The 22,442-nt window shown below is 36.9% G+C and overlaps 1 protein-coding gene across 3 annotated transcripts in view; it reads left to right on the top strand.

Moving 5' to 3' along the window:
• LOC149214773 (DNA primase) overlaps positions 1-22,442 on the top strand; it is a 344,533-nt gene that overhangs the window by 173,920 nt on the left and 148,171 nt on the right. The gene's annotated exons all lie outside the window — the stretch shown is intronic.

The following is a 22,442-nucleotide window of genomic DNA, read 5'->3' as shown; positions in this document are numbered from 1 at the left end:
GATATCGTCTATGATTATTGATCTTTGAATTCATATAACATATTTAACTATGTTTGGTTACTATATTTGTAAGTTCGCTTTTTCATTAAATAGCTAATTATAGTCATTCTTTTATTTCAGGCTCATCATTCATGTTGATACATAAAATAAAAATTATAAAAATCACATCATAACATATTTCATAATTCATATTAATATCCTTGTATCGGCAATGTTAAACAAATAACATACTTCAAAGTTCATAATGGTATCCATGTACCAACAACATTAAGTATAATAATTTATAATTATTCTTACATGTAACATTTCATAATTATAGAATAGTTCATAATGATAATCTCAAGTATCTAGCCAAATAAAGTTAAGATATACAAAATAAGGTTTAAGTGCTTCAGGGTTATGCTTGTCCCATTGGACCTTAACTTGGTCTACTAAGTGGTTCCCGAGCTGTCGAACCCTACATTCTAGTATACATAATGGTTCGACCGAAATGGTTCTCTTGTTCGATATCCGCAGTTTCTTCCATTGAAGTTTATGAGATTTGTCAGTTATGTAATGTCTTAGTACAACTACATGAAAACATTATGATTTTATGCAAGTGGGGTGGCATTGTAAGACGATAGGTGGCAGGTCCAACTTTTTCCGGAACTTTAGATGGCCCAATAAACCGATGTGACAACTTTGTTCCTTTTCCAAACTTGATCTGATGCAAATAAAAACTTGATCCCCTATTTCATAATTCCTATTTGTCTTGTGAGCATTGGCATAACTTTTTTGTCTATCTGTTTCTTCCTTTAACCATTGCTTAATTTGTTTTACCTGTTTATCCATCTCTTGAATTAATTATGGCCCCACTGTCGTTCAATCTTCTAACCTGTCCCAACTTAGCCGGTTTCCTGCAAGGTCTTCCATATAATGCTTCAAATGGAGGCATTCCGATTGAACTATGATAACTATTATTGTATGCAAATTCAACCAAGGGTAAGTACTTTTCCCAGTGTTTGTTGATCCTTAACGTACATTCTCAACATATTTTCTATTATTTAGTTCACCATTTCTGTCTGTCTATCAGTCTCAGGATGATAAATTGTACTTAAATTTAATTGAGTTCCTAAGGTTGACTGCATACAAGTCCAAAACCTTGAAGTGAACTAGGCATTCCTATTTGATATGATCTTCTTAGGAACTCCATGAAATCTAACGATTTCATTTATAAATAATTGAGCTATGTCAACAACCTCATAAGTATCTTTTACAGGAATAAAATGAGCGCTTTTGTTAGTTTATCCATCACAACTAGAATGACATTGTGCCTTTGTGGGGTAAGAGGTAGGTAGAAATCACCCCTCATTTAATCATAGGAATGTTGTGAGCTTGCAGGAGACTTGCTGGGTGACGATGATCAACCTTCACTTGTTGACATTTAAGATTTTTTACAACGAATTGGACAATATTGTGCTTCATTCCTGTCCAAAAGAAGAGTTTCCTTGTGTCAGTATACATTTTCTTTACACCAGGATGCGCATAATACAGTGCTCTATGGGCTTCCTTAACGATGGTGTTTTGGATCTTTACTATCAAGTCCAAATCTTAATTTTAGATACTGGCTATTTCTTCTGCCAGTTGTATACCTCACCCTTGCCCAAAGATATGGATCTCACAGTGAGGAGCCAATAGAGGAGAAGAGGGTCCCTAAGATGTCTATTTCAACCAACTTATGTAAGAGGTAAAATTTTAATGAGGCTCAGGGCTGAAGTGCAAATTGTGTTAATTCCCCAATTTAAAATAATGCTATATGCAAATGCTTCAAAGAAAAATAAGATAGTTGCAAAAGTTGAGAGACTAGAATGTAAATTAGCTCATATGTGTTTGCACTATTAAATGGAAAATATGCAAGTAAAATGTAATAGATTGTTTTAACTACTATTGTTTCAAATAAATGATTGTGCTCCAATAGTTTCCATGACATATAGCATAAATTGACCGAGTAGTGAAGCATATACTTGAAAAAATTATGAAACAATTAAAACTTGCCAAAGTATGAAGTGTTTACACATAAGATAAGATTTGTTCAATGTTAGAATTGGCAACTAGGATCAAACTCCATGTGGGTCATCTTATTTATGGCAGCTGATATTTTTCTTGGATCCCTCTCATCGAGAGGTGTAGGATTGATCTAAAGATCATCCGATTTCGATAAGTATTCGTGGAGTTATGAATTTATTTGCGTTATAAGACAATTCGTCAAGGTCGGCCAGTAGCCAAATAAACCCCACATGTGCTCAACATTTTAGTATAAATAGAGGTGGCCTTTAAGTCATTTCAACACACTTGGGATCTCTTCCTCTCTCTACTTGTTTTCCGCGATTTATGTTTATGTTCTATCTGCAGTTTACTTTAATGCTGATGTGATTGCTACTCTGGAAAAGATATTGGACTAACTGTGAAAATTGAAAGAAATTGCTCTAAGCATAGAACATACCTAAAATTAACATGGTATCAGAGCTGAGGTGAAGGTAATGCCTAAGCAAGAGTGAAAGAGCAATCATCGAAGACAGTTGGGAAAGGACAAAAGGATCAGTGGATTCCTCATCCCTCTTCAAATTCACCAAGGGTGAAGTTGAAGCAGAGAATATTATCAGAATGGCGCAGCAGAATATGGCCTACCTAAAGATCACTTCATTGGAAGACCGGATCTCAGGGTGGAAGGAAAAATAGATAACTAGTTCAACCATTATGCGAAGGAGTGTCCGAATGGCAGGGACACATCACTTGATGATGATAATAATCATTCCAGGGCAATCTTCAATGATCAAAAGAATGATAGGTAATGCAAGTCATCAAGGAAATGGTCGACTCTTCGTAGAAAGCAAGGAACCCCAGGTATGAAGAATCAAATGTTGTTTCTGATAAGATAAAGAAGCGTTATCTTGTATTGGCCCTCTCCTTTAGATTCTTTGGGAATTTGCCTTATAGATTGTGGTGCTTCAAGGCACTTCATCGAATAGATGGGTGCACTCTCTAATTTGGTAGAGATGGAAACAATCATGGGATTATACTTGGAGCCGATGCCACCTATCCCGGAAAGGGTGTAGGGAATGTTAACTCTCAATTGAATAAGGGTAACTCGATTCATTTACAAAATCTCTTTTATGTACTTGATCACAAGAAGAACCTGGTGTCCATCTTGGAAATGGAAGTCAAAGGTTTCAGGGTGGCATTCATCGATGGAAAGGTACGTGTTACAAAATATAATTTTCAAAGATGCTTTTTCTCATGGGTTCAGGGTTGGCAATTTGTATCAAGTTGCAAGATGGTCCATTGGGGATCATGTCAATTGACATATCGCATCTATAACACCGGAGGTCTACCTATGGGGCCCTACCTGATGTGAGTCAAATGGTGATAGGGATGTCTGAATTCAAGTAGAGCATGAAAGTACATGTCTGAGATGTACCAAAGGAAAATCCTATAAGGGGACCATTCCCCTCATACAACAGTTCCACAGGTTTGGAACAACTCGAGGAGTTTGAGATTCATGCTCGCGAATCTCATGTATATAGGTGGAAGAAAACCCTCTATGGCTTGAAGCAAAACACCCCGGGTGTAGTATGAGAGGATTGATAGCTGTCTGATGAAGTTGAGATTCACTAGGAGTGAAACCGATCCAAACCATTACCCGAAGGTTGTGGATGATAGACCTCTCAAACTGGCACCTTATGAGGACGACCTATTTCTGACAGGTGCAGACACTCTCATTTGCAGAAGTAAGAGGGAGTTGGATTCCAGATGTGAAATGATAAACTGCAAGCTTATGACTACCTCGAGGATCTTAACTTTCAGAAGTTATATGGTAGTGATGTCGGACCAGATTTGGGAAATGCCTCTCAGTTTCATAAACTCGTTTGCCTTGATGTTCTTGGTGAACTTCCGTCTGGACATATGTTTTGCAGTTAGCACGGTGAGCTCATATTTGGTTGAGCCTCACTAGATTGGTGCCAGGAATCTTTTGAGATATCTTCGGGGCACAATCTCTCATGGATTGAGATACACTGCTGGAAATATGAAACTGCATGATTATTCGAATGCTGACTGGGCAGGCAGTGTGGAGGATCACTAGAGCACTTCTCAGTGCTGGTTCTCTTTGGATTTTGCTTCGATATCATGGATGAGTAGGAAGCAGAAGTCGGTTGCTATAAGCACCGCCGAGACTGAATACATAGCTACGAGTATGATCTCATGTGAAGCTGCATGGTTGTAGAAGCTCTTAAGTGAGCTGTTTGTACACATGATGAATACCACTGTGATTCTCTGTGACAACCAGAGGGGGGATTCAATTATTGAGGAATCCCGTACTCGATGATTGCTCCAGCAGATAGACATTAGATACTGCCTTATCTACGATATGGTAAGTCGATGAGCGAGGAGGCTCCATCGCATTGAGACTAATGTACAGGTCGCAGACATTTGTCAAAGCCACGGGAAAAGGTCAAATCTATGACTTTCTCGAACGACTTGGAGTCGTTGAGAGACCTTTTTATAAGGGTCCTGCATGTTGCATGCATTGAGCTCTGGGAGCTTGGAGTACTTACTAGAGCAACATACGACCACAGGGCGACTCACCCTCCCTTGGTGGTGCGCTATGAACATGATGATTAGTTCACCTGTGGGCCGGGATGATTAGTTCTCTCGTGGCAACTATGGAACAGGATGATTAGTTCTCCTGTGGGCCAGGATGATTTGTTCTCCGTGGCGACTATGGAACAGGATGATTAGTTCTCTTGTGGGCCATGATGATTTGTTCTCCGTGGCGACTGTGGAACAGGATGATTAGTTCTCCTGTGGGCCAGGATGATTAGTTCTCCATGGCATCCACTGATAGGATGATTCATTCTCCTGTGGACAGGATGATTAGTTCTCTTGTCGAGGCATCCTACCCATGCAGTCTGGGACTCATGGGAAGTACCTTTCATTTGATCAATGAGCAGGGAAATGAGGATAGGGACCATAGTAGTACTATCGATGGACGCATCACTGTATCTACCGTACTCCCTATGCTAGGATGACCTCCATTGATCTAGGATCAGTATGAGTGGTTTGAGACACTCTCTTGTGACATTGGTCTGGGATCAATGAAACTAATCTGGGATCAGTATGAGTGGCTTGAGACACTCTCTTGTGATATTGATCAGGGATCAATAAAACTGACTTCGGGTCAGTAAGAGTGATGTGACACACTCTCTTCAGATGAAACTGACTTCGGGTCAGTAGAGAATAGTATGAGACATTCTCGATTAATTCTTCTTCTTCATGATTCAGTAGAGCAGAGCAAAGCAGAGCAGAGCTTAGCAGATCAAAGCAGAGCAGAGCAGAGCTCAGCAGATCAGAGCAGAGCAGAGCAGTGTAGGGCACTGATGGCAGAGATAGTATAGTCGGACATATGGATCAACGGATGGATTTCTCCCTAGTTGAGAGGGAGTGTTAAAATTGGAAACTAGGGGCAAACTCCATGTGGATCATCTTATTTATGGCAGCTGATATTTTTCTTGGATCTCTCTCATCGAGAGGTGTAGGATTGATCTAAAGATCATCCGATTCCTATAAGTATTCATGGAGTTATGAATTTATTTGCGTTATAAGACAATTCGTCAAGGTCGGCTAACAACTAAATAAACCCCACATGTGCTCAACATTTTAGTATAAATAGAGGTGGCCTTCAAGTCATTTCAACACACTTGGGATCTCTTCTTCTCTCTACTTGTCTTCTGCTATTTATGTTTATGTTCTATCTGCAGTTTACTTTAATGCTAATGTGATTGCTAATTTGGAAAAGATATTGAGCTAACTATGAAAATTGAAAAAAATTGCTCTAAGCATAGAACGTACCTAAAATTAACACTCAAGTTTACAATTTGGAAGCTGATGCATTTGGGAATTTAAATACAAGATTAGTAAAAATTGCATGTCGAGTGAAATGTGTTGATTTTAAGCATACACAAAATAAAATTAAATGCTAGAAAGCTAAGAAAAACTAGAAGCAAAATTAGTCCACCTACAAGAATCCCTCTTCTAAATGAGTAAAGGGGATGCCAAGTGAAAAATCCCAAGCTCCTTCAAACATTATTTTTATTTTTTTTAATTTTTTGTTTCCTATGTTTTATTAGCGCTTAAAGCGGGTAAAAATGCCTGCCCACAATATGAGAGAGATCTTCACAAAAATAGGAATCTAACAAAGCTAGACTCTCTCCCAAAATATATAACAACAAGAAGCTTGAAGATAAAAAAAACTCTCCAAAAGAGATTCACAAAGCTCGAAAGGCCCACAGCCTAGATGAGTTTGCAACACTCTCTCAAGTGCTTACGTCCTCCCTAGAAATCAGTCTTTGGATAGTGTGAGGGGGTCTGTAACACAAATAATGTAAAAGACAACAAATAAGATTAATGATTAATTAGTTAGCAATTAATGAAAAAGTATGTCCTTAAGGACATAACCGTTAGTGAAAAGGTACGTACCTGGCTATATATATAGGACCCTCATTCTCATTTGTATCATCATACATCAATTCTTTATATAATATACAATTTACACCTACTATCTTACGATGAATGTATTTGTCTATGAAGTATTTTAATATTTCCACTGTGTATACGACTAGTGGTTGTTACGTTGGTATCAACCACAGTTCGATCCTCTGGCCGCTTCACCGCTGCACAGAGTCACGCTCTCCGATCCAGGCCCTTGGCCATCCAGGTTTCGTCAACATTGTTGCCGTCGAGATTGAAGCATTTTGCTACACTTTTGGGAGTTTCTCCGTCGCTAATTCATCAGAGGCCTTTGGCCATTAAAAAAAAAATAAAGAAAAGAAGAAGATTGTCAAAGAAAAAGAAGTACATATAAGGATTAAAAAAAATTAAAGAAAAAAATCATATAAAAATACACTATTAAAAAAAAGAAAGATATATATAGTCTGGTGTAAAATTTGAAGGAGAACATTCATATATATAAAAAGGTTCTACATTATTGATACAAAGTGCATGATAAAGTTAAGAGGAAATCTTTTCAAATATCTTTAAAACTATACGTAAGAGAAGGAAGAGTATATAATATTATCTTGAATCTTCATTAAGTGGTTTACAAGACCGTGGTTTTAGCAACCCATGGTAATTGCCCATGGTATGTTCAAGGTAAAAGAGAAACAAAAGGAATACAAAGACTCTATATGTGAATGGTAAGTTTTACCTTTATGTGGAGAAAATTAACTGAGTCAAAGTAACATAAGTGGACATATATTTTATATTATACTCCAAAGAGATGAATAGTCGTGTTTTACTAGGGTTGTAATTTTTCAAAAAGAAAAAGAAAAGATTATAAATAAAATAGATACAAAGAGAAGTTTTATATTATAAAGGAGTATTTTAAAGAAAAGTTCAAGTCAAAAAAAGAAAGAAACGAGAGAATATAAAGTTTAATATATATATATATAATTAAGAAGGTTATGTGAAAGTATATCTCTTTATATAAGTATAAAGAGAAACATTCAAATATATATAAGTGAATATAAGAAAAGGGTAGTATTAAATTTTATTCCTTAGTGGATTAAGGGGGAGATATATATTCTTACAAAACATAAAAAGGTGAATTTGGAGAATATTCCAATTGATAGCTAGGTGTTCACAATCCACCAAATTAAAAGAAATTTTATATATTTAGTTTACATAATTCTTTAAGTCATCTTGACAAAACAAATGGGATCAATCATTGAAAAAAATTGATAGAGCTCAATTCTAAAATGACGAAGGAAGAAAGGTTTTCCTATAATGGTCTTTCAGTTACAGATCACAGAGTAATTACATTAAAATGAAGTATCCAAGGAAGAGAAGTTAATGTCCCTATCAACCCAAGCAATGATAAAAATTATATCAATATCAATTTGGCAAATCGGCTATTAATTCCAGATCTAATTATTGGTGTAAAGAAAAATATTTTTTGAGCAAAAAGAGTATAAAATTAGTGATCTACAAGTGATAATAGGTCATTATGAGTACATATCTCGATTTCATGTTGTAAGGACAGATATAAAAACAAACATCATACTCTGTCAACCTTGGTTTAAGGATTTGGGTACATTCATGTTAAACATAGAGAAACAAGTTCTGATGTTCCCTTATAAAGAGAAGATGGTCAAGTTTCAAGACATAACAAGTAAATCAAAATCAATAAAATCTTCATTAGAAGACCTTAAGGATATCTCATAGTTGATGTTTCAAGATAACGAAACTATATCAAAGAAGCAAAAAGAGCTTGAAGAAGTTATCTATAACAAAGACAAAGAAATTTCGCGCCTCAGAGATCACCAAGAAAAACTACTTGAACAAGTGAAGAAAGCTAAAGCATGAAAGAAGGAACTCAAGGAGCGTTTATTAGAATATCAAGAAGAAAATTTACGTTTAAAGAGCCTTAACCAAACATTAGTAGAACAAATCAAGTGTTCAAAAGATGAGAAGCGTGAAGGCCAAAATAAAGTTGACTCAGAGAATGAGGAATGCTCACGTCTCAAAAATCATAATCAAAATCTGCTCAAACAAATTAAAAAACTTAAGGACGAAAATAAATCATTGACGAATAGGTTCAAAGAACTTGTCGCAAAGGAAGCACCAAAATCTCTAGATGTAGCAGTCCAAACTGAAGAAACAAACATCAATACCACAAATCTCGCAGTTCAGGCAAATCCAAACCATATTGAAGTAAAAATGTACTCAAAGGTTGTCATTCAAACAAAGGACACCCCAAATAAGGATTTAGTAGTTAAGTCAACAACAACAATGCCTGATGGAAATCAGGAAATTGCCATAAAAACGTTTAAGGAAGTTTAAAGAAGAAAAATTTCCCATCTACATTCGAATCACAAGAGTAGACGCCTTAATAAATCTACAAATCTATATCACGCAGAACATAAACAACAAACTTATGTTCCGAAGAATACTGAATTGAGCTCAATCCAAGGGTCAGAAGATTTCCCAGAAGATTAATCTAGGATGGTCTGCTTTGTTTTCAGTATGACAATTCTGTCTATCGCTCAGAACAACATATCGTCTTGTATCAACAAAGATGAAAGCTCAGAAATAAGAAGATATGCCGATCAACAGAAGGGAACCGACCCTTCATCAGTAAGCTTTGAGGACAAAGCGTTTTGAAGGGGAAGGTAGTGTAACAAACTAAATTTATATAAAAATAAACACAAATAATGTAAAAGACAACAAATAAGATTAATGATTAATTAGTTAGCAATTAATGAAAATGTATGTCCCTAAGGACATAACTGTTAGTAAAAGGGTACTTACTTGGCTATATATATAGGACCCTCATTCTTATTTGTATCATCCTACATCAATTCTTTATATAATATACAATTTACACTTAGTATCCTACGATGGATGTATTTGTCTATGAAGTATTTTAATATTTCCGCTGCATATATGACTAGTGGTCGTTACCGGTCATGCATACACATGAGTGAGTAGTTTCCCAAAACTTCTCCTTAAGCTCCTTGCTGCCCAATGCTCAAGCCTATGGGATGCAAAACACAAAACAAATTGTCAGTGTGAAGGAAAAAGGAACCAAAACTAAAATACAATTTAATATACAAAATACTAGCTCAAGAATGGGAGTGAACCTCCATACTTAGCTTTGGAAATGACTCTTGAATAGGAGATATAACTTTGAAGGAACTAGAATCAGAGAAATATTTTAAATTTAAATGGATGATCAAGTAGCTATAGAGTAAGAAAACTCCTTTTTGCTCTTCGTTGGATGGAAGACTTAGAGCAAAAAAATGGCGAAGTCTTGGATCGTTGTGACTCTAGGGGTGAGTTGATCTAATTGAGATTTCTCCCACTTCCAGATGGATTCCTGCACATAATACAAAAGATCTTTCTTACGCACTTGAACAAATATTAGTTTGCAAAAGATTAGAGCAATATAATGAATAAGATAGACCAAACATTCATCCTAAAATGAATTGGCAAGCTTATCCCTAGAATACTACTCTAATCAATGATATGTGCAAAATAGCTTGCACACATCAATCAAAGCAAGATGGCAAGTATAAACTAATATTAGTTCAATAAGAAAAAGAAATTAAACACAATAGCAATAACATGAAATGACATCACCTCATAACGCCAAGAGAACACTGACCAGATAGCCCCAAAGTCTTGATTATATTAAGAAAGTATTCAAGTACAAAATGACAGAGTTTCCTCAAGCCCAATAGCTCATAACATGATACAATATCAGAGCCAGTAGCCTCATTATATAGAGAGTTGGGAGCAAATCCCAAGGAAGAATGCATGTTAACTAAACTTGGATCAAATCCCAAGAAAGAGCAAGTCGAGTTCCAAGTGGAGATGACAGGGACACCAAGGCAAATCGAATTCCTCATTGGCACCCAAGGAAAATCGAATTCTCTATATGGCATAGTAAACATATCCATGAGTGAACCAAAGTAATGAGATAGCTCAAGTCAAACCAAATCAAACTCGAACGAAGTGCGGCCACTTTAGATGATGATCCCAAAGATGCTCTGTGCAGATCCCTAAGAACTGTGTGATTTCCTCAAGTGAAACTCGTAATCTTCCATGTGAAGTGCTAAATGTAGAAACAACTCGAGCTAACAGTGAGAGAAGGCCCCACAAAATCCTCAGTCTAAATATTCTGTAGAATATTCCTTCAGGTACATGAGTTCCTCTAATAAATTCGATTTTCCACATGTGCAACTGGTGTCTTATCTCTGGGAAATCTGATTTTGCCAAATAATGGTGTATTTATGATGCAATGTGCTTAGTCATCCTCCACATGTCTGTTGACTCAACTCGTTGACTAAGGATAATTTCCAAGTCATTTCCACGTCATTCCGTCACATGGAATACTTTATTACTCTTTATTTTATTTAATTCTAGCCTAATTACATGCCACAATTTCCACTAAATTTAGGAAATGTGGGTTTTGAGGGTCCAAAATGTTGATTTGGTGTAGCATCAAATGTGCTCTAAGCCTCAAATTGTGCAAGGAAACTTGGGCACATGTAATCCAAAGAAACCAAAAAGCGTTTTGAGAAATTCCACCCAAAAATGATTTTATTAAAATAATTAATATTTTTAATGGGGTTCCTAAATTTAAACTTAGGAAAATTAAAATATTAATGGGTATTAATCTAATCAGGGGTGCAACTTCTAGAAAAAGCCACGGATCAAGCCAAAATGATCTGAGCCTTTGATTAAGATTTAATCTAGGCTATTGGTTGTCCAACATGAAGATATAAGAAGGGGCTTGAGGGTCATTTGGAAAATACACAGAGAGATTGAGGAAATCGATTTTCTGAAGTGAGAAGTTATCAAGAGGACAAATCGATTGAGGAAATCTCTTACAGTTGAAGGGCAGGGATAACAACCTCCAGAGAGAGAGATTCTAAGCTAGATATACATCAGCAGAGAGAGGCAGTGAGTGATCCAGAAGCCTTGACGTAGAGGCTGACGCAGGGCTTGAAGAGCCATGCAAAAGCAACACAGAGGGAGATAGAGAAAGTCGAAAGTCAGATTAGAGGGTCAGTTTCAGCAACTGGAGGCTAAGAGCAGTGACTCTGGGCTACTGATTGATTCCCCAGTTGGGTGACATTGTGCCTGAGAAGGTTGACGCTGGGACAATGTAGAGGCAGTGCAGAGATATCACAGAGCCTGCTAGGGACACCTCATCCATCAGCCAGAACAACCGAGACTTTTCCAAGTGATTGTGTGAAGTAAACTCACAAAGCTTCTGCCAGTATTTCTCTCTGTAACTGAATAAACTTGTGAGGTATTCAGTGGTGTATTCAAAATTTTCTACTGTTTAATAATAATAAACCCTCAGAGCTGCTGCACCAGTTTTCCCGCATTGGGTTTTTCTAGGGACTATTGTCCAATAATAATGGTGTCCTATGTGTTTCTATTTTCTTTGCTCAGTTTCTATGTTTCAGAATCATATTTTATTTGGTGTAGGTTGCTTCAGTGATTTACTTCAATGTTTCAAGAAGAAATTTGAAAGAAGCTTGTAATGTGATTTACAATCTAGGTGATGTAGATTCAGTTCATTGCAGTAGGATTCATGAGATTGTTAGATCTAGGAATTTTCACATGGTATCAGAGCTGTTGGTGTGAAACAAGAAGAACAGATCTAGCACTGAAGGAAGGCCAACTTGCTACAGTAAGCAACAGTTCGAATCCCTTGAGATATTGTGCAGTTCTAGCTAGGAGGGCTATATTTTCGTGGGTGTCTCTCTCTGAGTGAGCCGATAGAGAGGTAAGACTGCCAAATCGAAAACTTGCTAAGGCAGAGGGAGCTATGCAGAGCCACGCAGAGCTAGAGGGACGCAATTTCTGCAAGTTGAGTGCTGGGCAGAAAAGTCGTCAGAAGGAAGAAGCAAATCGCATAGTGAGGGAATACTTTCTCAGTGATTTCTTGTCAAGGAAATCAATATTTCTCATTTGCTGAGCAACAGAGGAGCAACAACTTACCAACTCCATCAGAGAGTGCGTAAGGCAGCCTAGGAGCTACGCAGTGGGGAGAAAGAGGGAGATGTTCGACATTTTTCAGAGGATATGGGAACTAGTGGCTTGAGGGATCACGACAGGTTGGATGAGGCTTCCAACTATGCCATTTGGAAGGCTAGAATGTCCTTCCTTCTAGATGAGCATGCCCTCAAGATGTATGTTGATAATGTGGTAGTTGAACCTGCGGATGTAGTTTCGCTAAAGAAGTACAAGGCTGAGATGTCAAGGCCAAGAATGATCTTGGATGGAGTCAAGGATCACGTGGTGTGCCACGTTGCTAGCAAAGGAACTGATAAGGAGATGTGGGATGCCTTGGCCACATTGTATCAGGGATATTCCGAGCAACGAAAGATGTACTTAGAACAAAAGTTGAGATTTGCTCAGATGCAGAAGGGAGAACGTGTGGATCCATTCCTCACGAAGCTGAAGGAGACTCGTGATGAGTTGGTCGCTCCGAGACATACACCTCAGGATTCAGAGTTAGTGAGACTGGCTCTAAATTCCGTCTCAGATGATTGGCAAGTCTTTGTCTAGAGTATCCTGGGCAGAGCAACATTGCCAAATTGGGACGAGATGTGGGCAGCTCTGAAACAAGAAGAGCTGAGGAGAGACCTGCTCAAGGTCAAACTTGATGGGAGCAACAACAGTAGTGGGTCGAAGCCCAAAGTAGAGGAGGAGGATAACAGAACCCTTGCATTGAAGGGACAACAAGGGCAACAAAGACGAAAGAAAGACGTCTCAAGGTGAGGAGCTTCAGATGTGGCGAGATGGGCCACTATGCTTCCTAGTGTCCTTTGAAGAAAAAGGACTAGGATGAGAAGCATGATCCTAAGGTTGAAGCTACAAAGATTGAACAGGAGGAGGAGTTCGCCATGACAACCATGATACCTTCAGGAGGGAGGTGGGCTGATATAAAACTGTAGTTCAATAGAGCGACAAATGGGCAGGATCCTTGAGGAGCCCACATCTTGGATCATCACCTTGCTACGGGTGCCCATGATCAGTAGTAGCGGGATGGAGGAGTTTTCAATTGGTGCCATGGAGTGTTGATTCGACAGATGCAGTGGTTAGTAGCGCCAGAATGTGAGCAACGTAGAGCAGAGAGGCAACAACGCGTGGAGGCACAGTGCAAAGCTTCAACAACGCAGTGGCTTTAGAAAAGAGTGTGGGACTAGCAGTAGTCAAGATTTCAACACCGAGTTGTATCCACTGGATACTTATCCAGTTTTGGGTGTTTTCAGTTGTTTCTCTCAGCAATTGAGTTGCAGCATAGATGCAGTGTTAGCAGTGGTAGTGCTAGCAACATAGCATATGCAACATTTGAGAGGGAGCTGTAGTACAGATGTAGCATTGGTAGTGGCAGCGTCAAAAGCATCAGTATAGTAGCAACAACAATGCAGTGGTTGGTGGACAACATGTCAGACATCAACAATGTAGAGGACGATGCTTCAGAGTCAGATCAGTATGTCGTAGCAGTGTATTGCTAGAGCACATTCCTCACTAAGAGGGAGTGTTGATTTGGGGTAGCATCAGATGTGCTCTAAGCCTCAAATTTTGCAGGGAGGCTTGGGCACATGTATTCCAAAGAACCCAGGAAACGTTTTGGGAAATTCCACCTAGAAGTGATTTTATTAAAATAATTAATATTTTTAATGGGGTTCCTAAGTCTAAACTTAGGAAAATTAAAATATTAATGGATATTAATCTAATAAGGGGTGAAACTTCTAGAAAAAACCATGGATCAAGCCAAAACGATTTGAGCTTTTGATTAAGATTTAATCTAGGCCATTGGTTGCCCAACAGGAAGATATAAGAAGGGGCTTGAAGGTCATTTGAAAAATACACAGAGAGATTGAGGAAATGGATTTTATGAAGTGAGAAGTTCTTAGGAGGAAAATTCGATTGATGAAATCTCTTGCAGTTGAGGCAACGAGTGATCTAGAAGCCTTGATGCAGAGGCTGATGCCGGGCTAGAAGAGCCACGCAAAAGTAGCGCAAAAGGAGATAGAGAAAGTCGAAAGTCAGAGTAGAGGGTCAGTTTCAGCAGTCGGAAGCCGGGGTGTGAGACCGAGAGGCTGAGAGCAGTAACTCTGGGCTACTGATCGATTCCTCAGTTGGGTGACGCTATGCCTGAGAGGGTTGACGCTGAGACAACGTAGAGGCAACACAGAGCCTGCCAGGGGCACCTCATCCAGTAGCCGGAACAACTGGGACTTTTTTTCTTTGATTGTGTGAGATAAACTCACAAAGCTTGTACGAATATTTCTCTCTGTAACTGAATAACCTTGTGAGGTATTTAGTGATGTATTCAGAATTTGCTACTGCTTAATAATAATAAACCCTTAGAGCTGCTGCACTAGTTTTCCGACATTGGGTTTTTCCGGGACTATTGTCCAAAAATAACGGTGTCATATGTGTTTCTATTTTCCTTGCTTAATTTCTATGTTTCAGAATCACATTTAATTTGGTGTAGGCTGCTTCAGTAATTTACTTCAATGTTTCTAGAAGAAATTTGAAATAAGTTTGTAATGTAATTTACAATCTGGGTGAGGTAGATTCAGTTGATTGCAGTAAGATTCCTGAGATTGTTAGATCTAGAAATTTTCACACAAAACACATTATTAACCCCTCAAAGTGTGTCATAGTAGAAAGTTGAGGGTGAGAGGTGTAATTTTTATTACTCATACCCCATACAACTTCTCTAGACTACACATATTACAATTTAAATACAATTTCATTTGCAAATTTTGACCTGCAGGAAATTAAAAAGAAATAAAAATGACTACTTAGACCTAATCAAATTCCACAAATTTTTTTATGTGATCTAGTATGGTAATATACATCGACTCTTAGACACTAAGATGTGTTAGGGGCTCAACCTTCAAACCATCATCTCGACTTTTGGGTAAAAAATGAGTGAAAAACCCAGAAAATTATCCGCCTTTGAAAAATAAGGGATTATTATCTAGATAAAAAAAACACTTTAAGGTGCACTCCTTTGTTGATCAATTTCCAACATCCTAGGCCTGTTACAGATTCAAAACTCATCATTATTAGTATCACTTATTATAATTCCCCGCAGGGTGTGGCATTTGGGTACAAGAAAGATGATGAAAAAATAGAAGTAGAGTTAAAAAACTCTTTTGAGTGATGATATCTGATGGTACAAGTGTCCTCTGGATCATCCTTGGGCATGGAGTCTTTCATGTAATGATCAGGTGCCACTCTAGTGGTCAACAACTCCCATTGTGAGCCCTTAGGATTGGTCATAAAGTCAAAATGAGTCAATGCCATGTATGAGGAACCCTTCTTGGGCATGTTACATATTTGTACAGGTCATTAAAAGAATAAAAAGGCCTTCCAAGACCATGCTAAAGACTTTCCTTCAAGTCGGCTTCAAGATGGAATAATGTAATTGCACCAAAAGACATGTTGGCTTACCCTCAACTCATGTCGGCTTATTTGATGGGCAAACAACCATAAATAGGCAGCTTGACCTCATTTCAGAAGCAAGATTTTTGGTGAAGAAGAGGTTTGCAACAAGAAGTGTGAAAAGGTAAAGGAAGATAGTCCTATAGCCAACAAAGTAAAGCGAAGGAAGAGCAAAGTCTTTATTAGTGTTTTTGGGACTATTTTGGGCTATTTCTTGTTACGTGCAAAGAAAGAAGGGGACATCTGTTGTAGAAGAAGTCGAGAAGGGTGAGCCGAGGTCAACAAGATCCCTTGTGAAGTCAAATCAAAGGAGAAGTCATCAAGTCGAATTAAGGTGAAGTCATAGGAAGGTATCCTCTCCAAGCGAAGTGGTAACAAAGTGCAGAAGTTGGTCACACATACTGCAGCTAGGGTTTCAACAAGAAGCCGAGGGTTGTAGGTCTGATCCTAGAAGCCGAGATCTAAAGGATAACCAAGAAGGAAGGAGAATCAAGTAGTCTGGTTATTGAAAAAAAGAGGTCTCGTGTCTTGGTCTTGGAGAGTCAAATAGGTCAAGGGTCTTGGTCTTGGTATTTGTCAATTGAAGTCTATATAAGAAGAAGAATTCGTTTGGGTTTTCCTCTCAAGTAGGAGAGGTTTTGGCCTTCGCTGATAGCCTATATTCTGTCTTTTGTCTTTTTATGGTTTATGCATTGGTAGCTATTTGATGAAGAAGAACACTATAATAATCCAAGTAAAAGAAGATTCTAATCTAAGAAGTAAAAAGCATTCAAAAGCAATTAGCTAAAGAAGAGAAATCACCTAATTGCTTTGCCCTAGATTTCTCAACTGTCCCTTTCCTTGTCCTTTTTTTTTTGTTTTGGTTTTTTTAACCATTTTTGTAATTAGTATAAATTATTATATTACTTGTAGACAAATACATATTATCTACATGAAACTATTTAAAATTCCTTATCACTAGAGAGAATAAGAGGATGGAACAAGGTTATTGAATTGTACGATGATGTTTCATATATTTATCTATTGGTCCAATCGCATAAGAGATAATCCTCTCAACGGCCTAGTAACTAACTCATTATTTAAATCACTACTTAGGCCATCTATGTATATAAGGTTTACAAACCCACCACATTTGACATTATTTTAAAATAATATGAAATAAAGTACTTTCTATTACTATTATTATCCACTTAGATTACAACTACCATTTATTGATTATATTAACAGATTCTATAGCCACATGCTAATTGTTTGTTTTATATATGATGCAATCATATTGCATAGCACGAAAAATCAATATTATAGTCCCTCATGCTAATCAATAGATAAAATAATTAAATAAACTCTAATGTAAAGAGATATCAGAAAATCATCTTATCCTCTCTCTCTTTTAAAAATAATATTTTATATAGCTTTTCTTTCTTGTTATTCTCTTGTTCTTTCATTAATCCTTCATTTCTTTATTTTATATTAACTCTTTTTTATATATTATATTTATATTTCTGCTTTTGATTTTTTTTTACTACTTTTTTCTTATTCGATTATTACACCATTATCCCTAGTATTATAATAATCACACTCAGTTATTCCTCTTTTATTTTATTGTCGTACGCTATCTTTGTCTTATTGTTGCTCACTTTTATATTGCTTTTGTGTTTTGTATGATTTAGTGCTATAGCATTGTGTTATTCTTATTTCATATCTATTTATTTATTGGTCCTTAGGTTAAATATTTTTCTTTTACTACTATTTATGTGTCATACCTACTAATTATACATATATTTTTCTATCTTTATATTGCTAATTGCCTTTATTGCTTCGATTTGCGTTATTTAGCACTCATATCCTTCAATCCTTTAGCTCATTATTTTGCTTTTTTATTGTTGCTTGCCTGCCACCATTCTTCCACATATACACTGTATGTTGCTGTTCAGTATATTAGCTCTGTTCAGTATATTACCCTCACTTATAACTCTGACATCGTTACCATTTATATTTACTTATTATTTCACACTGTTCTTTATACATTGGCTACTTATGGTAATTAACATGCGTTATCATTTACTTATGCGCACATATCCTATACTCCTTTGTACATAAGAAAACTTTAGTCAAATTCCTCATAATGTTAATCTAGAAATAAGGTTGAAATGTAATGGATTTTTCTCTCGAAGATCTATGACATAAATACTATTGGTATGATACCCATGGCGGTGGACTGGAATAACTATCTAAATGAGAGTTGTTCATAATAAAATTTACACTAGATATTCAGATAATCAAGATGGCAAAATACAATGAATGATTGTCATACATGTATAGATCTACAGTAATTTCTCATCTAACATCTACACTGGTCACGGAACACTTAATCAAAATAATGGTTGACAAGGCAACAAAAAAATTCATATCTAAGTTAACAATGGTCGGAATATGATTATACCTCCACGAATCTTTGTCCAGCAGAAACGATATTAAACTGAGGTAAACAAACGTAAAATAGAAGATGTTCTGAATTTTTAAAATTTTATCTTACAGGTAAACAAAACACTCAACATGGTTCTGGCATTCGCTAATATGCATTACAGGTTATAATGTCTAATTTCTTCAGTAGGGGTTTATGGCTATTGTGGTTTTGAATCCTCAAAAATATGAACGCAAAACCAGGATGCTCGACACGTAAAGGCCCTAGAAGTACCAAAGAAACAAAAGCTCAACAAAAGATGCCCTTCAAATGGGATTGATAGATTTTAGATTGGTTTGGAGAACTTTTGATTAATTTTAATCGTGTGAATGAGCAATCATTCAATTTTCATAGTTTTATTTATTTATCTAATTTGTTTATGGAAATATGAGAGATTAATTAATACTATTGGTGATCTCAATGATGAAAGGATGGAAACAAAGAAAACTACTGGGCTTTGATAAAAAAAAATAACAAAAAACTTTAATGGATGACACGAAAATTCCACAATCTTATGACACGAAAATTCCACAATCTTATAGACTTAAAACTAAATTTGTGCAAAACCAAGCTGTTTTATTTTATTTTATTTTTTGACTCACATAAATCCCATGTAAATTAACTACAATAAGAATCACATGTTCGAATTTATTAATTGTCGTGAAATTTTGACAATATGGGGTTACCAGCAGTCATAAAAACTATGTAGATATTTTAAGGAATAATTATGTTAATGTGTGATGACAACTTGACTAAATTGAGAGGGGGCGTGAATCAATTTAGTATATTCATGGACATTAAATTATTTTCTTCAATTTCACTAACTGAACCATTACATGAGCAGCGTAGCAAATGATGACCAACAATTTGAATATGTGAACAACAATTAATAAGCAAACTAAAACATCATATCAACACATAATAATAATGCATATTGACATCAGATATATGTGGAAACTCATAAAGGAAGAAAACCACGATTTTATTATTGTTGTGATGCAAAGGCAAGCTCCTACTCTTTATTACATCTGATTTTCTATAGGCCCCAACCTACAAGAGACTCCTACCTCAATTTTCTACAAGCTGCAACATGCAAGGAAGCTCCAACTCCCAAATTTTTTCTGTAGGCTATAACCCATAGGAGGCTCCTACCTCAACCAACTCCAACTGGATATTTATCAAGCCTCAACTTGAAAAGAGACTACCATCCCGTGATGCAAACAAGAAATAACAATGTGCTGGTTTATCTGCTCACAAATTCTGCATTTCTTCATCTTCATTTCTGCATTTTCTTCCCTTCAAATCTGCTACACATTAGCTTCATAAGTGCTAGGTAACTAATGCATAATAGTTCAATCAACTCTCTCTCATTCTTCCATTCTCTAACCTCACCAATGCCTTCCAAAATCAGATATTTTATAAAGATAGTTTGTTGGTTGTTTGTATCCCACATAGGAATATGAAGTGAATAGACTTGACTCTTTGCCTTCCACTCATTCGTTTCTAAACTCTTCATATCTTGAATTTTAGAACACAAAAATAAATAATCCATCCAATATTAATTTCAGCCACATGCAACCATTAACTACATCAACCTAATGCCAACATCAAATACCAATATTTATCATTAATCCATCACAACAATATTTGCCTTTGCCTTGGAGTCTTGCCTTTGCATCACAACAATTAAGCTTAATCAACAATTTCACATCACAAATTCTTCAATATAGTAATCTCTGCAACATTATCAAAACATTTTAATGTATCACAACTCCTCCTCCTTCTTCTGCTCCTTTGCCTTCTTTTGCTGCTTGTTGCTCCTTGTATTGTTGCTGCTCCTTGCATTGCTGCTACTTTGTTGCTCCTTTGCTTACTAGTCTTTGTGCTGCTCCTTTGCTTGCTACACCTTTGCCATCAATGACAATATTGCCAACAATCTCCCCCTTTGGCATTGATGGCAACACACTCGTCCTCCCCCTACAAAGAGTCCCCAATGTAGTTGCCATCATTGTTTTAATGCTTTAAAACCTGCAATGTATTGTTCTGCATCATTGATTGAATGCTATTCGTGATGGTTTAGTAGAGCTTCTCCAGATTGAATGAATGTTGCTCCAAAAACATTTCTCCAAATACGCTTCAGAAATTTTTTAACACGTAAGAGCGCTACAAAATATTGTTGTGAGAACACTCTATAAAATATTGCAAGAATATTGTTGAGAGAACCCTTTGTAAGGAAATCATGCCATGCTTGATTGGAGCTTCCTTTGTAAACCTAATTGTAGTGATAATTGAGACCTTCTTGCTACCACAAACCTGTGGTTTGTACACAATAAATTCTGGAAATTTAAGATCAACAACAATCGTATGATGCTCTATCACTCAACCACGCAATATAATTTTGAAATGGCTTGGAAACTCAAGATATAATATATAGGTATATAAACGAACAGAATAGCGTAGGTGATTTGAAATATGTTGTTCAGTGACATCCATTCATACGAACAAAGCTTTGCCAAATTGGTCATGTGTAGGGGCAATCACTAGAGGAAAAAAGAAATGAGTGCATCCTCTCATTCTTTATCTTGAATACAACGCTAAAAATGTCACTAATCCCAATACAGGAATAAGAATGTCCTTGCTGTACAAAATCAAGCTTAATGTGCTCCGTCTAATTATAAATACAACACATGGGTGTTTGCAACAAAAAAGTATTCGTGAAAAGTGACTCCAACAATCACTATAAAACATTGTATTCTAATGCATAAAACAAGTAGAGATATGTGACCCTAGATAGCAATATATTCATTTGCGCTGTAAGGGAAGAAGACATTGTGGCTAAACCAACTGTCTGAGTCTCAGTTTATAACATCCCCGTGACAACGACTTTAGCCTCTAGCACGACAATCATGACAACAGGGTAATGGATGAGTGCAACAACATAGGCCGACTAGTACGGTGAGACAACCAAATATTTGTCAACTCACAATCTCCTTGTAAGGGTACTGTCTTGTCCAAAACTTTGTTGTCTTGATAAAAGAAGAAATCGCATGCCTTATTATAGCTTGCAGAAATAATTATAATTATAGCACGAGAAACAAACCAACAAACACTTCTTGGATCCTAATAGATTCACGTTCTAAAAGTGAAAACAATACTTGAAGAAGGAATTAATGAACTCTGGATCATGTGGGCTCTGCCTGTGCAGGTTCGGATCTTGCTGTCCACGCCAACAGAAAATTTTCGATCTTGTTTTTGTAAAAGTTGTATTTAGCCACATAATACCGCCCCATAAACCAGATAGCAGTACTTCAACGTTCAAACACTGCATCAATGTGTTAAACGATTATGCAGCTGCCATTCCCAACATTCGCAGGGCTACCACAAATTCCTGCAGAGATTCTTCACAATGGTCACAAAACATGGATGCTGTCAGCTTGGTGGAGGGAATGCGTTCTCTACTTTCTGGGCCAACGCAACTTTAAACTTCTGCATGACTTCTTTCAACTTCAGCGAGAGCGCAATCGAGCATTATTTCTAGTTTGGATTTGGGACTGTACATAATAATACATGCATTGATAGATCCCACTAACATTATTTAGACCGATATTTATGAATGGATGATCAGGCACACATAGAGGGATAAGTGCTAGAGAAAAGCTCAACTTACTATAATGCTATGTGTCCGCGAGTAAGAGACCAAGTCCAAACAAAGAGAAGGGCGCACTAAACCCAACTTTCTCAAATCCCATGTAGTTTCTCCTTACTTGTCCTTGTAGATGAGTTTTCCTCCTCCTTAGCTCTCACCCTTGCCCTCTGTTTGCAAAATGAATCACAAAAAACCAAAAACAAGCTTTAAAAGCTTGATGTCCATCGGTCCCACAATTTTTTCAAGTCAGATCACGATTTTTTTAAAGCGAAAAAATCGCTGATTTAATCGCCTTTGTGAAAAATTCACGATTAT

This window comes from Pinus tabuliformis, chromosome 1_1 (genome assembly GCF_031772625.1).
Source record: "Pinus tabuliformis cultivar Carrire ecotype Pingquan chromosome 1_1, CPIR1, whole genome shotgun sequence".
Taxonomy (NCBI): domain Eukaryota; kingdom Viridiplantae; phylum Streptophyta; class Pinopsida; order Pinales; family Pinaceae; genus Pinus; species Pinus tabuliformis.
The sequence above is the reverse complement of the archived record's forward strand: the minus strand, read 5'-3'. Positions and strand labels throughout refer to the sequence as shown.